General features: G+C 40.9%; 1 pseudogene across 1 annotated transcript; it reads right to left on the reverse strand.

Annotated features, from left to right (window-relative positions):
• Window positions 1-2,125: 2,125 nt before the first annotated feature.
• LOC307102738 (neurofilament light polypeptide-like) lies at window positions 2,126-12,715 on the reverse strand (annotated as a pseudogene). The gene is made up of 2 exons: window positions 12,678-12,715; window positions 2,126-3,283 (listed from the first exon to the last, which is right to left on the reverse strand). The product of its transcript is annotated as a neurofilament light polypeptide-like (transcript).
• Window positions 12,716-16,491: the final 3,776 nt, after the last annotated feature.

Here is a 16,491-nt window from a genome sequence, read left to right on the forward strand (position 1 = left end):
GGGATTAGACCCCAGATTTCTCAGTGGCAACCCTCCACAGATGTAATATCTCTCTGGAATTTTAGTTGCTGTCTGTCGGAGCCCAGCCAGCCCTTTTGAGCCTCTGCCGCTCCTACCAATCTCTATGAGGTCTCCACTTTTGGTCCTGGGTTATCAGAATTCTCTCCAGCAAGTCTTCTGTTGATTATTCAGGAAGTTTTTTCTGTATTTTAGTTGTAATTCCAGTTTAGTCCTGGGAGCATGTCTGTGCAGCATCCACTTACTCCGCCGCCATTCCACCTTTGCTTTTTTAAAATTTTATTTCTACATTTAGCTTGCTACCCAGTGTCCTTAGAGTGTGTGACTATTACGGCAACCATAACCATCCTTTCAAGATGCAACTCACAATATGCACTCCTCTGCTCAAAACCCTGTTCCCAGTCCTCACAGAGGCCTTCCAGGCCCTATGACCTTACTTCACCACACTACCTCTCTGAGCTTACATAATTGACTAGGTTTAGTGTGTTGTCCTTTTTGCCTCTCCTCAACAATCCAGGCGTATTTCATCCTTAGTGCCTCTTCCAGGTCAGTGCCTATCACTGGTTTTGATCAAATGTCACCTTCACAAGGAGAAGTGCTTTGGCTACTCTACTCACAATTATAAAGATAACACACCTTTTCCTCATAGCACTTTCCTTCTGCATACAAGTTGTTGTTCAGTCTGCCTTCCTCCTGAGCATGCAAACTCCTCCGGACAGGGATTTTTGTCTGTTTTGTTTATTGATGTTTCTTATGTGCAGGAATAGGGTCTGGCACAGAAGTGTTTCAAAAATATGTGCCAATGAATGAATAAAAACAAAGTTATCATACAGCTTTTGGTCTCTTCTAATCTTTATGTATGCCTTCATTTTATGGTATTTCATGAAATATTATTTTATGTAACATTCTAATATCGCTGTAACAGAATCTTTATTAATTTAATTTGTCTATAATATTTTATAGCAGGAGTCTACCAATTTTTTCTGTGAAGTTCCAGATAGTAAATACTTTAGGCTATGGAGGTCACATTCTTAGCTTGCAGCCTATGTAAAACCTTGTAAAAATTTATATATTACTAGTGACCCAGTGCACGAAATTCGTGCATGGGGGGGAGTGTGAACCTCAGCCTGGCCTGCATCCTCTCCAATCTGGGACCCCTGTGGCATAGGGCCTAAACTGGCAGTCGGACAACCCACTCACAATCCGGGACTGCCAGCTCCTAACCGCTCACCTGCTTGCCTGCTTGATCGCCCCTAACCACTCTGCCTGCTGGCCTGCTTGCCCCCAACTGCACCCCCCACCAGTCTGATCACCCCCAACTGCCCTCCCCTCCTGGCCTGATCACCCCTAACCGCCTCTGCCTCGGCCCCGCCACCATGGCTTTGTCCTAAAGGACATCTGGAAGGTCTCATGGTCTAATTAGCATATTATCCTTTTATTAATATAGATAGGATATGACATACTGCCATAAGTATAACATATCTACCAGTATTACTCTATGAGAATACATACTTCATGCAATAGGAAGGCATCTAATACATTACATTGTATATGTTGTAAGTAGTAGGAAATACTGTATTCGTAGCAATAATATACACCCTGTGACTTCCCTTCTTGATTTGGGAATGGTTCCCCAGTTCTTTGAACGTTTCCTGGCCCCTAATGTATTTTTTTTTTTTTTTGTCATTCAGTGTAACTTTATTTACTGTTTATTGCACATGATTTGAGGTCTTTAATTTCTAACCACCAAAGATTCAAAGGACTATTTTTCCCATGAAGTTTAACATTAACATTAGTGAATTCATGTATTCATGTGTTTTTATTGTAAACATCTGAATTATTCACATTGTCATAGATCCTGAACTCATAAGCGTGGACCATGCACAGGCTGGCAGCAAGCCAGGAAGCCACTCTGCAAGCAAACAGATACTCTGCAGAAGGAGAAAAGTCATAGCACAACATTTAATGTCCAACCTGAGTCACCTCAGAATGTTACATATATTGACTTCTTAATTCATATAGTATCGGGAACTCAACTACTTGGTTGGTGACAGGGTTGACCCGGTTTCAGGAGGATTATTCCTAAAATAATTAAGGAAAGGAGGGCTCAATATTTCTTCTTGGTTGCTTGCTCCTCCCCAGCACCTTCATCTTTCTTCTCGTCCTCAGCTTCTTGGGCATCTTCTCCTTCACCTTCACCTCCTTCTTCCTCCTTTGCATCCTCAAATTCTTCCTTGGCACCTCTTCCTCTTCCTCTCCTTCCTCTTCCTCAGCCTCTTCCTTCTCCTTCTCCTCCTCTTCAGCTTCTCCTTCAGAGGGGGGTTCATCCTTAGCTTCCTCGACTTTTGCGCCCTCAATGATCTCCTCCACCTCGATCTGCTCCTCATGGACGTGGCTGGTGTATTAAGAAGGGAAGGAGCAAGCGGACATCAAGTAGGAGCTGGTCTGTAAACCACTGTAGGCAGATTGACCAAAGACCTGGAAACTCTGGGAGTAGCCGCTGACTATGCTTTCCACGCTGGTGAAACTGAGCTGGGTCTCCTCACCTTCCAAGAGTTTCCTATAAGCTGCAATGTCAATATCAAAAGCCATCTTCACATTGAGGAGGTCCTGGTATTCTTTTAAATATCGTGCCATTTCACTCTTTGAAGTTCTCAACTCATTTTCTAATTTGTTGATTGTATCCTGCATAGCACTAACATCAGCGTTCTGCTTATCCTCCAGCTCTTGCAGCTGCTTTCCCAGTGCTTCATTCATGCCCTGGCTTGCTTCCATCTCCAGGGTCTTGGCCTGGAGCAGGCGGTGGCTCTCAGACACCTCATCCTTGGCGGCGGGCACCGCATAGGTGTTCTTGGCAGCACTCTCGGTCAGTACGGTGAAGTGGCTCTTGTACCATTCTTTGGCATTCTGCATGTTCTTGGCAGCCAGCTTCTCGTACTGGGTGCGGATGTCCTTGAGCACAGCGGAGAGGTCGGACTTGGAGAACATGTCCATCTCCACAGAGATCTGAGCATACTGGATCTGCGCCTGCAACTCGATGATCTCCTCTCCCTGCACCTTATTCAGAAAGGCGATTTGATCCATCAGGCTGTGGATGCGCTTTTCGACCTCAATGCCAGTGAGAGCCGCCTCATCTGTACCTTTGCAGGCTTCCATCAACCAGCCCTCGGCGTCCTCGTGGTTCAGCACCTCTTCCTGGTAGCGCGCCTGCAGGTTGCTCCCAGTCCCTTCCGAACCCCGGTGCCTTCTAACTGCCCACTGCCCTCTCCTCACAAGGGATGGGGTGCGGTGGGGCGGGGCACAAGCATCCCATTTTCATTAAAATGTTCAACCTGGGCCTGCTCCACCTGTGTCCGCAGGCAGCCCAGGGGCAGACAGTGATCCCGGAGATGCTGGCCACTCCCGCCTGCCCGGCGCCTGCCCGGTGCCTGCCTGGGTCCCTGATTTCGGCCTGGACCCCACAGGCAGCGTCTGGCGCTTCCTGCCCAGCCTGCATATGCAAATTTACCAGCCATCTTTGTTGGGTTAATTTGCATATCACTCCTGATTGTCTGTGGGTGTAGCAGAGGTACGGTCAATTAGCATATTTCTCTTTTATTAGTGTAGATGATTAATATAATAATTACTCCATCATATGAGCTACTTCCCATTTTTTTACTATTATGAATTCTTTTTTCTATTACATTTATTTCAATTTATTTTCCTATTTCAGGGTTTTCCTTACTTCTTTATTTCTTTTACTGATTAAGAAGTAAAAGAATTATTTCTATAACATATTTAGCAAAAATTTATTATTTGGCCTTTTAAAAATATTCACTTATTAATATTTATAATAAAAATCACACATGCTCATTTTGGAGAATTTGGAAAACAAAAAAATTTTAAGAAGAAAATACAAATCACTAGCAGATGCAGCACTCAGAGCAGCCATTCATAATGCTTTATGGACTTTTTCCAACCATTTTTTTCTCAGCATATGTTTATATGCTTTTAAAAAAATCAGGATAATGCTATATATACTCAAGCTTTAGTCTTGAATTTTTCCCCTTAATTATGAGAGCATTTTCTAATATCATTAATGTTTTCCAATATCATTTAAATGGCAGCATAATTTAAACTACTTTCATGTTTTAAGCAATGCTTTTGCTGAGTTTCTGAATCATTTTTAGGATCAATTTCTAGAAGGAAAATTGTATCTTTTGGTTTCTTTTTGACAAATGCTTTCCCAGAAAGGACAGACTTACACATAGTTCTCTGAGCAATGCAGGGCAGGTGGGCTTCTCTGTGCATTCATCAGTGTTAAAGGAGATCAAGGGGTTGAGCCTGGGAGACAGAATGAGTCACCTTTAAAAGTACTGATCTTGCTGAATAATTTCTGTATCTTCTCTTGTCTTTTTTCTGCAATACAGTTTTAAGAGCATAATCAAACAAACACTGGTCTAAATCTTGGCTCAGTCACTTGGTAGATAGTTTGACCAGGGCCAAGTAATTGAATCAATTTCCTCATTTGTTAAAGGAGAAAATGACCCCCCTCAGGGGCTGCTGTGGGTTAGCAATCTGATGCAGGTGAAGTGCTCAGCACAGCAGTACTCCTAGAAAGTTTCAATGATTGTTAGTTATTCCTAATTTATTCTCTGGGTTGTTTGACACACACTCCTTTTTAATTTTTTAAAATTTTAGACTTGTTTGATGAATTTTCTGAGATCTTAAAATTTTCAGCTTGAAAATGTTTTCATTATTCTCAGATACCTTTTTCCCTTTGGCATTTTTCTTGGAGTTTACCTTGTTGACACTTTATAACAATCAGGGATTTATTTAAGTTCATTTTACTGGTGTTTTATAGTTTGTAATGAAGAAGGTATCAGTGTTGCTGCTCAGATCCTAATCCCTAGCACCTCAGAATGTGACTGTATATGGAGACAGGGTAATTAGGTAAAATGACGTCATATGGGTGGACCCTAATCCAACATGACTGGTGTCCTTATAAGAAGAGAAAATCTGGGCACAGGCACGTACAAAAGAAAGACCATATGAAAACACAGGGAGAAGACAGCCAAGCCAAGGAGAGAAGCCTGAGCAGATCTTCCCTCCTGGCCTTTAGAAGAAGCCAACCCTTCTGATACCTTGATCTTGGATTTTTGGTCTCCAGAACAATGAGACAATGTGTGTCTGTTGTTTAAGTCCTCCGGTCTATAGTATTTGTTAGGCAGTCCCAGCACATGACTTCATGCTTCCAGCCACCATACTCTCTCTTCCAGGATGACTGCAGAGCATGCACCTGGTTTTCCAGCCGTCACCTGCTGCCCAGCAACCAGAGTTATGATCACAAGTGTAGATCTCAACATATCACTCTTCAGCACATGATCCTTCAGTGGTTTTTCAGGTACAGACCCCAATCCTTACCATGGCTCTCCAGGTTTCTACTACTTCTCCAGGTTCCTCTTGTGCCTCTCTCCTCTTCCTCCTTTGTGCCTTCTGTTTATTCTCTAAATGCTGCTTGCTCCTTCCCCCTCAGAACCTTTGGACATACTAGCCTCTTAACCCAGAGAGTTCTTTTTATCCCTTAACTATGTGTGTATTAGTTTCTACCCATTCTTTCCATTTCAGCTCAAAACACCCCCTTCCTCAGAGAGGCTTTCCTCTATTATATTATCACATAACTCCTTAAATGTTTATTTCACATAACATAATTGATATTACTATAAAAAATTCGTGAAAGTAACTATTCCATATCTGTTTTCCATATAGATCTGTACTGTCTAATAGAACTTTGGATGCTGTTGAAAATGTCCCCTAATACAGTCACCACCAGCCATGTGTGGCTATTGAGTATTTAAAATTCAGATAGTAGCCACATGTGATATTGATGAAAATTTAAATTTAAGTAGCTGCATGTGATAGGCCACCACTAAGTTAGAAACACAGCTATGGACTGCCAGCTCCCCACACATGAGGTCAGTCTTTCTCTAATATTTGGCATTGTGCCGTCTGATTCAAATATCTGTGAAGGAATAAATGAATTTAACTAATCCCAGTTTGACCACGGAGATGATGCATTTCAAACCAAATGTACTGCATAAAAAATATTGCTTTAATTGGTCTCACATTCTCAGAAGGTCAAAGTCTGCTATTATTCTTCCTGTCACCTTTTCTCCTAACAGCAAAATTCAGGTCAATGATAAGTAACTTTCCAGGGTCTACTATGTAATGAAATCTGATTAAAATTCAGTAATTTCTCATGTGGTACCTTGGTATGGATTACAAGTACCAATAGTTTTTAGAATATAAGACCAAGAATGTAATTATTAATCTGATAGAGGCCAAATGAAAATTGAAAAGCAATGAGAGACAGTTACCTAGGTAAAAACTCAAAAGAGCTCATAAAAATCATTAAAGAAATAGACAAAGATTTTTGGCTTAATTCAAAGATTAATAAAAACAAAACAAGTTTTGAATAGTAGGGCTGAGTTAACTCAGGTAACCAGAGACAACTTTAAACAGAACGCAGTCTGTGTGGCTCAGTGATTGAGTGTCAATCTATTAACCAAGCGGTCACAGATTGATTTCCATGCCCAGGTTGGAGGCTCAATCCTCAGAAGGGGGTGTACTGGAGGCAACTGATTGATTATTCTCTCTCATCATTGATGCCTTTCTCTCTCTCTCCCTCTCCTTCCTTTCTCTAAAATCAATAAAAACATATTTTTAAAGAAATAAACAGAGTTTCTTCAGGCTTAAAAATGGGTGCTCCCCAGCAGAACTGGTATATAATCTCCATAAATATAGAGCTAACTTCCAATTAGCTTACCAGATAAAATTCAGAACACTCAGTTACATTTGAATTTCAGATAAAGAATGAATAACTTATTTGAAATTCAATCATATCTAAAAATAAACTGCATTTTTATATGCTAAATCTTGGCCCTATTTTAAATACATGGGAATAAAATTGCCACAGAAGATGACAGTGTGCCAAGTCAGAATATAGATGTCATAACATAGAGTTCAATGCTAAGGAAGTGACTGGGAGACTTTCCTCTGTCTTGTCTATCCATTTCTGGAAACCCCATATTTTCTCATGATCATGTTCCCAAATAACTAGACCAAGTTTTGCCATCTTTTAGAGTTTATTTCTGTACTGAATGATGACTCTTTTGATCCTGAGAGTTTCTGTTCTTCATAAAGCAGCAGAAAAAGGAAAATAGCTGAATAGCCTATGAATATAAGCTGTATAGTTTAAGGATAAGAACTTTGTCTTAATAAACTTCATAGCCTTAGAATCTAGCACAGTGCCTGGCCTCGAGCTGGGAATCATTATGTTTTCTAATTCTTTAGAAATGTTTTCATTCAGTTTATGTTGGAGATAGGGAGGGACACACTTGTCACCAATATTACTATTTGTAATTCATCTGTTTATTCCCATTGTTATTCACAGTTCCTCAAATATAAGAGGATCTCTATAAATGCTCATTGAACCAAACTTAACTGATTTAAACCATGTGATTTCTTCCTATTAGGGTAAATGTTTCTTGAGAAACATTTTTATTAGTTATCATATCATGGAAATTTGGATCTGCTAAACACCTCATAACCACAATTATTATTTTATTACTCTTTTATTCCTTTGGGTTTCTTGTTCACGGTACACAATGCTCTCTAGTGTGACAGATCTTGGCATTAGTAATTCCAAACCTCAACACTCTCTCATCATCTAGTCCCATGCAATTACACGAGTATTTGAGATTCTGGCTTAGTTAGGAAAGTCGATGTAAGTGAAGCAGACAAGGTGGAAATGAACAGAGTGACATCTGGAGTGGAGCACAGCCAGGATTCATATCTAGCCTTTCTCCAGCTGGCCTCCTCCCTCCTTAATCACCACCCTCCTCTAAAGTCAGCATGTGAAGGATCATAGGACTATTCACATGGGTTGTTAGAGTCTGTCCCCAGTTAACCTCTGGCCCCTTCAGGTAGGCAACACCAAATCATATGCATTGGTCATTTCCCCAAGCACTATGGCTAAGTTTGGGTCTGATTTTGTATTTCTTAAAAAATGATGCCATGTATAAACTCTTAAATAATCTTTTAAATTTTCTTTTTTTTTTAATTTTCTACACAAAGTTTACAAACAATAATTCTATATTGACCAGGACCCATTTGATTAAATTAAAGCTAGAAAGAAAATGAAAACACTAGTTACCCAGGTGGTAGAATGTTTCGGTTTATGCACACTGTTTCCTGACTCTCTAAGATAGACTTTATGATTTTAATCAAAAGTATAAGCTTTCAGGATAATGCTAAGAGATGGTCCATTGAACTGCATTCTTAAAATATAAAAGACATTCATCATTCCACAATCCTTGCATTGTAAAATTTTATGTTTCAACTATAATTTTCCATCGCCCAAACTTTTGGCTAGACGTCTACAATTTCTCAATAATCATTTCTCTTATTTGGCTAGTCATGTTAAATTTAGCGAAAGTTGGGATAGTGATCACCTCTGCCCTAATTCCTCCTCTATTAGGTCATTTCTGATGCTATCTTGGGCTTCTTTCATCATGCTGTGGATCTCCCCTGTATTTCATGTTCTTAAGAAATTACTTATTTGGATAACCATACAGGCAGTTCCATCAGACCTCTTAAATCAACTCACCTAAATCTAGAATCTAGACCATTGGCTGCATAAGATGGGTCTTGTATTCCTGCATTAACAGGAGAGTGGATGCGGTGATTGTAAGTTACTTGTTGAGATGCCTCACTGTGTGTGAATGTTTTTTAAGTGGGAGGCAGAAGCGCTCCTTGTTCATAAAGAGCTGTGGTTTCTGTGAAGAGAGAGGCCAAGCTTCCCTTTCTTTCCTACACCCACCATTCTTGTGTGTGTGTGTGTGTGTGTGTGTGTGTGTGTGTGTGTGTGTTACACAATGATTACATGGAGCAGGAAGAAATCGGGTAGAAAAATAGTTAAAGACTTTCAGGTTTCACCAGTGAATAAACCACAGAAGAATATTTCAGGGATTATTATTGCAGCAGAGAGTGAGTGGTGGAAATATGGTGTGGAGCTTCTCTCTGATATGTGGACATAGAAGGTATATTCTGTTCTCTGTTTACCTCACCCTTCCTGACTCTCATGGGTCCTCCTGCCCCACACTCAACGTTACCTTCATGCCAAAATAGACTCACATTGGATCTTTAATATATCTTTTCCTCTGATTCCTCCTACACTTTACCTGGCTATTCCTATTCATCCTTCAAATCTCAGCTTAGGTATGTCACTCCAGTGGGAAGCCTTCCTTTAACCTCCACAATTGGGTCAGGAGACCCTCCTGTGTGTCCCCTCAGTGCTCTGTGCTTACCTCTACCTTTTCTTTGGCATATCATCTTGAAGAAGTTTATTTGTCTAAATTTCTTTGTTCTCTCTCTCTCTCTCTCTTTCTCTCTCTCTGTCTCTCTCTTTCACACACACACACACACACACACACACACACACACACACACACACATTTAGATGATTACACTAAGACACACATATACCCTGGGACAGATATGTCTATTTACACACACACATGCCAGTATACACATACACACAGGCTGTGAACACCTTCATGGCAAATATTGCTTCTAGTGATATATAACCAAGATCCTTGCTTGGAGTAAGTGATCAATCAATCACTTGGATAGATGTTAAGTGAGGTATTAGGTGCCAGAAGTATGCACCTCTTATGGTCAACTGCTATTAAACATTTAATCACAAAATTTTCCATCCATTTTCATTCTAATTTGGAGTCCAGTGATCATAACTTGGACTTTGAAGCCAAATTTCTTCTCCCCAGTACACCAAATCAGACAATGTTGAAACTTCTTTGACCAGGTAGCTGTCAAAAGCAAGGTAATTTTATCCTCTGAGTTGTTCCTATAAAAGACTCTAACAAGAAAACAAACACCAACAGTTCCCATTCCTGAGCAAACATTGCTTCTATTGATAGGAGGTCCACAAGATCATAGACAAATCAGCATTTACCAATAAGTGAAGCAAGTTACTGCTAACTGTCCAAGATCAACCCACGATACTGATGAAACCAAAAAATATATATATATATATAAATAGCATCATGAACCACACACAACAAGGACTGAGAAATCTCAACCTCATGAAAGATATAAGAATATATATTATTATATATATATATATATATATATATATATATATATATATATATCACTAGAGGCCTGGTGCATAAAATTCATGCAGCGGGGGGGGCGTGTCCCTCAGCCCAGCCTGCACCCTCTCGCAATCTGGGACCACTAGCTCCTAACCGCTCACCTGCCTGCCTGCCTGATCACCCATAACCACTTGCCTGCCTGCCTGATTGCCCCTAACCACCTCTACCTCACCCCCACACCTGGGACCCAGGCTTCCCTCCCTCTGGCTGGCCACAGGCACCCGGGACCCAGGCTGGCTTCGCCCAGGCAGGCAACCAGGACCCCAGGTGGCTTCACCTGGGCCAGCCTCAGGACCCTGGGCGGCTTCCCTTGGGCCCTGGCTTTGTCAGGAAGGACGTCCAGAATGATGTCCAAAAGACATCAGGTCTATCCGGTCTAATTAGCATAGTCTATTCAGCATAACATACATGTGTAGATAGATAGATGATGGATGGATAGACAGTTGGATAAATAGATAGATGGATGGAATGTAGAACATATTAGGGGAAAACAGCCTGTTTTATTTCCTTTGATGTTGATGATGAGATGGGAAAATTTGCTGTACGCTTGTGCTTTGGGTGAGGTTGTATGGAAGCTGTGGAGAGAAATCAGTAAGTGGAAAAGTCAAGCAGCACATTTTAGCTCCTTTGGCAAGCTTACTTCACGCTGGGACGAGGTTGGGTGGTTATGGGTAGGAATAGCCAATTCAGGCAGAGACTGGAGTAAAAGAAGAAATGAGGTGATTGTTCCCTTCCCCACCCAGTGGTCCCAGACTTCATCTCAAGAAACCTTCAGTGCCTCCCAGTGCTTTCTGAAATAGGCATTGTGTTTCTTTTATTTTCCACACCCTCTAAGCCTGGGCCTCGGGATCCAGAATGCTGTGCAAGATGATGATAATATTACCCGACATTTATATTGTACTCTGCAAAGCGTTTTCATGCTACATGTTTCACTTGGCACATGTGTTTGAAGATAAGCTGCCTCCATGCCCCACATGAAGGCTCTGGTGGCTAACCTCCCCTTCTTTCTTGCACCTCCCATCCCGAGGCCCTTGGCCATGACAGTGACTCCCCTCTGCCATGCCTGGCCTTCCAAAGACAGTGTCCCAAAGACCCACACCTTGAAGAACTTTCTGAAGCTTATTATCTTGCTCTAAAAGAAGGTTCTTTATTTTTGATAGCTCAGAATTTTCCTCCAATGCTCATTTTTCTCTATATAAGATAAATCTGAGGATCTCTGCTCTTCCAAGTGTGATCCGGGGACCGGCAGCATCAGCATTGCTTGGGGTCTGGTGAAAATGCAGTCTCTGACCCCACTTGTGGGCCGACAGATTCGGGACCTGCATAATCACAAGGTCCCAGGGGACTCACGTGTTCACTAAAGCTTGGGAATCTCTGTTATAATGGTCCTACATACAAAACGTGTTTCAAATACAAAGACATTTTTTATATTTTGTTGATAAGTGCATTGTTGGTCATAAGTATTCACCCCATAGATTTTATTCATTAGCTTTACTAGCTTAAGAGTACTGACATTTCAGATGCTTTGAAACTTGTAGTAAGTTGGGCAGAGGGTTTTTGCTATTGACTATCACCCACTTCTAATACTGTATTGATTCTGAAGCTCAGAATCAGTGACTGGGCCTCAGGGAGTGTCAAGAAGTGGGAGTATTAGGGGAAATTGTGGACTGTTTTTGCATATTGTTTGGGCCAAATACTTCAATTCTTGGGTGATATTGATAAATCTAGTGTTAATGTATTCAGAATAATAATATGTACCAAGAGAATGAAGCTTTGTTTACAACAGATGGGAGATTAAATTATGATGGTCTGCTATCTATACAGGTTTCACAGTACATCTACAAAGAGGAGGGGAGCCATTGTTTTATTTGTCAGGGTGCATTTAAACTTTACCAGAAGAATTAGAAAGGTGGCGCTTGAATATCAAGTTATAGGCTTGAATATCAAGTACAGTAACTGATAGAGTGGAAATTACAATGGCGATGTTCCAGTGCTAGGCGGGGGAGCCGCACAGTTACCTCAGCGCATCCTCACAGTGAGCAGTAGTGATGTATTATGGTCATGTCGGCAGGCCACACAGTGGAAAAACATTGCTGCGTGGCTGGAGGGGCTCTCAGCACATTCTCTCCATATCCACTGTTCTTGGCCTAGAATTTGACATACAGAATATTCTCATTGAATACTTTTTAAAATTAATATCTCAAAGTCATGTTTCAGAGAGTTTTGCTAATCTGTGCAGAGAACTGACACATTGGAGAAATGTTTACCTGGGCACAGTTTCCAAAAGGAATGAAGCTTCAAATCATGGCCCCAGATCTCTCCATCCAGGCCCTCAGACTAAGTTGCTGAACATAAAATGCTAAAAATGTGCCTGGGAGAGAAGCACCTCAATAAGTATTTGCTGAACCAGCAGACAAGGGAATTTGTTTTTTCAAATCCCTTTACCTGCTTTCCTGTAATGGTGAGTCCTGTCGATATGGCATGACACCTGGTGGGCTAGTTACAGACACAGGCAGAGTCTGGCAGGAGTTACAGCAGGGATTAGATCTGTTTTAATGTTTTCATTGGTTTTTTTAGAAAGAGAGGAAGGAAGAGGGAGATAGAAACATCAGTGAGAGAGAAACATCGATTAGCTGCCTCCTGCACTCTGGGGATCGAGCTCACTACCCGGGCACATTTCCTGACGCAGAATCCAATCAATGACCTGTCGGTGCATGGAACAACACTCAACCAACTGAGCAGCACTGGCCAGTCTGGATCATTTTCTTGAAAGAAGGGCTATGTAAAGGTAACTGGAACCTGAAAAAATAAGTTCTTATTCAGCACAGATTTATTGCTGAGTCAGAACAGAACTCACCCTTATAAAAAAGACTTTCTTGATAAAATGAAACTTTTTTCTAATTATAATATATTATTATTGTAGAAAATGTATAAAACACAGCAAAATATAAGAGGAAATTGAATTTTGTCATCCCCATCACTGGGAGATAGCCGTGGCTATTATTTTGAGATGTTTTCTTTTAATATATTTTCTATGCACATACACATTTATAAAAGCAGAATCGTTAAATTTCTGATTTTATATTTTACTTTTTCTTCTAACATTGTATCATAAAGTATTTTTCAATATTAATAAACATTCTTTAAAAATACCATATTAAAGACTGACTGTACATATGCATACACAAAATACATTTAAACATTCTTCTAGTGTTGCTATTCTAAACAATCTATGTAAATCAGAAATCCACATTTCTGATTATTTTCCTGGTGTAGTTTCCTAGAAAGTTGAAAAGGCTTTCTGAAGAACAGCAGCACACTCATATGTTGAGGTGAAGCTATAGAAAAGCAGTGCTGGACAGAATCCTATGTGCCTCGGGCCTTAGGCCTTGGCTTGGCCCATCAAATTGCTGGGCTTTTCTCTGAGGGTTTCTTAAATTTCCTGGCTTCTAAAAGACAGAGAATTTCTCTAATATTTACTCCATAAGCTAAGGAAAAAAGGAGAAGAAGCAATATTATTCCTTGAAAGAGAAAGTAATATGTTTTTCATCAATGTGATTTCATCCCAAATGTCTTTGAAGGACTACCGTCTACTCAGGTTCATAAAATGTGCTTCAGCCTTACAACAACCTTTTGATGGAGGCATTTGAGGTTTGTTATTATAAACTAGAGGCCCAGTGCATGTCTGAGGGGGGTGTCCCTCAGCCCGGCCTTCACCCTCTTGCAGTGCAGGAGCCCTCAGAGGATGTCTGACTGCCATAGAGGCAGGAGAGGCTCCCGCCACAGCCACTGTGCTCGCCAGCCGTGAGCCTGGCTCAGGGCTTCTGGCTGAGTGGTGCTCCCGCTTTGGGAGAGCACTGACCACCAGTGGGCAGCACCTGCAGTGAGTGTTTGTCCCCTGGTGGTCAGTGTGTGTCATAGCGACCAGTCATTCTGCTGTTCAATTTGCATACTAGCCTTTTATTATATAAGATAGTTCTATCTTAAATAAGAATCTCATTTTAAAATTATTTTAAAAATCAGTTCTATTATGTCAAGAGGTCTAGAGCAAAAGCTTATTTTACCTAATTTAGAGCATGTATCTGCCTTCTCTGAAATGAAATAACTTCAACCCAATTTTAATAATAATGCATTGTTTATGTGTACGGTACATATATAGTAACGAGAGGTCCGGTCCATGAAAATTCATGCACTGGAGGGCCGGGGGGAGTCCCTCAGCCCGGCCTGCCCCCTCTCACAGTCTGGGAGTCCTCAGGGGTGGGAGGCGACCCAGCAATCAGAGGAAGGCAATGCCCCCATCACATCTCTGCTGCTGCCACTGCCGGCAGCGCAAACCTCGGCCAGCCCTGGTTACCTGAGCCTCGGGCGGCCCTGGGTGGCTGGGCAGTCACCATCCAAGGCTTGCCTGTGCCTCAGGAATCAGCTAGGCAGCCGTCATCCAAGACTTGCCTGTGCCTTGGGCGTCAGCTGGGCAGCCACCATCTGAGGCTTGCCTGCACCTCGGGCTGGCCCTGGGAGGCTGGGGGCTTCGGGGGCTGGGTGCCGCCATCTTGTGGCTGTGCATGCTGCCATCTTTGAGGGTGTGGCAGTCAATTAGCATATTCCCTCCTTATTGACTGTGGGTGCCACCATATTTGTGAGGGCATGATGGTCAATTAGCATATTCCCTCGTTAATAGATAGGATGTGTCACAAGTATACAGGTGTCCCCAAAAATATATATGCATTTTAACAGCTGATAACTCACTTAATAATTACTCCTTTCCAGGTTTAACTAATTTTAAATAATGAGTGAAGCCAGACTGAGCTTTGAACAAAGAAAATGTATCCATTAGACTTTTTTATGGGGATGCATAAAAGATAAAGTTTACAGTACAAAACTGGCAATAGTTGACAAATTGAGGGTGCACAATATTGAATGAAATGATTCTTGACACCCATATAGTAATTTGCAATTTATAAAACATTTCAAACCATGATCTCTTTTCTTGTCATAATAGCAACATAGGCATGGAAGATATTATTTCAGTTGTTGGTGAAGTTAAGTAAATTGTCCAGGGTCACCTGCCTGGTTCACTGGTTACTACAAGGTACCCCACCCCAACCCTTAGTCACCTTCCCAAACACTAACCTCCTAACCCCCTACACAGCTCCCTAAGATTCTTTGTGAACTTAATCACTGATTAATCAATTTGGTTTCAGTTTTCTCTTTCAAAACAAGAAGATGACTCTCTCCCCACCCCTCATAGAGCTATTACAAAGATAAATAAATTAGCCTGAAAACTGAGCGCATGCACGCACGCACACACACACATACACACACACATGCATGCATGCCAGTACACACACTCACTCACACATCTATTACAGAAAGGATTTGAGGTGGTTGATACCCACATTAGTGACAATAGTAGTTTCACTGAAAGAGGCAAGAACAAAAGAAAATATGAAAATTAAAATGATAGAATTTCTACTATATTTTATGTCATTAAAAACATTTTATTTTAGTTTTTAATTTCTTTAAAATTTTTATTGACTTTATTGGGGTGACATTGGTTAATAAAATTATATAGGTCTACTATTTTTTATTACACACTGCATGTTCAAACACAGATGATTTCAAAATGAGAATTTTCCTTCTCATCAATGACATTTCAAAGATCACCAAAGCATCAAAAAAACATAAAGGTCCTATGCATTGATAAAAATTTGAAATAAGTAGATTAAGAAAATAAATAACCCCAGTATAGGAATATGAAGAGGAATGGTACTGAGGATAAAAATGTAAAATATAATGTACAAACTCAGGGACCAAAGTTTCCAAAGTCCCCCTCAGAAAATAATATGTGTAGACAGTACTGAGAGCTCTCATTTTCTGGGACCTCACTTTCATTATCTGAAACAAAGAAGCAGAAATATTTTATGGGTTGTTATTCAGCATGTGGATAGTGTGCAGGAGACTGGTTTTGTTAAATGACTTCGGTAATTTTACCCAGCAAAATCTTTTCAAATAGTAAACCTTGGAGCAAATGAATACAATGTGAAGTACACTGCAAATATAAAGTGCAGTGTAAATGCTTCATGACGGGGTGATGAAAGTGCAGATGATGTCTACAAATTGCCAGTTCTACCTCTGACTCCACCACCATACAGTGAGTTTGGCAACTGTAATCTTGCAAGGTATGGAGATATTGAAAAAGTGTACATAGACTGCTTTCTGACAGATGTTACCTCTCCAAGAAACTCCTGATACATAAGTC

The sequence above is a fragment of the Cnephaeus nilssonii genome, assembly GCF_951640355.1.
Source record: "Cnephaeus nilssonii genome assembly, chromosome: 7".
In the NCBI taxonomy this organism is placed as follows: Eukaryota; Metazoa; Chordata; class Mammalia; order Chiroptera; family Vespertilionidae; genus Cnephaeus; species Cnephaeus nilssonii.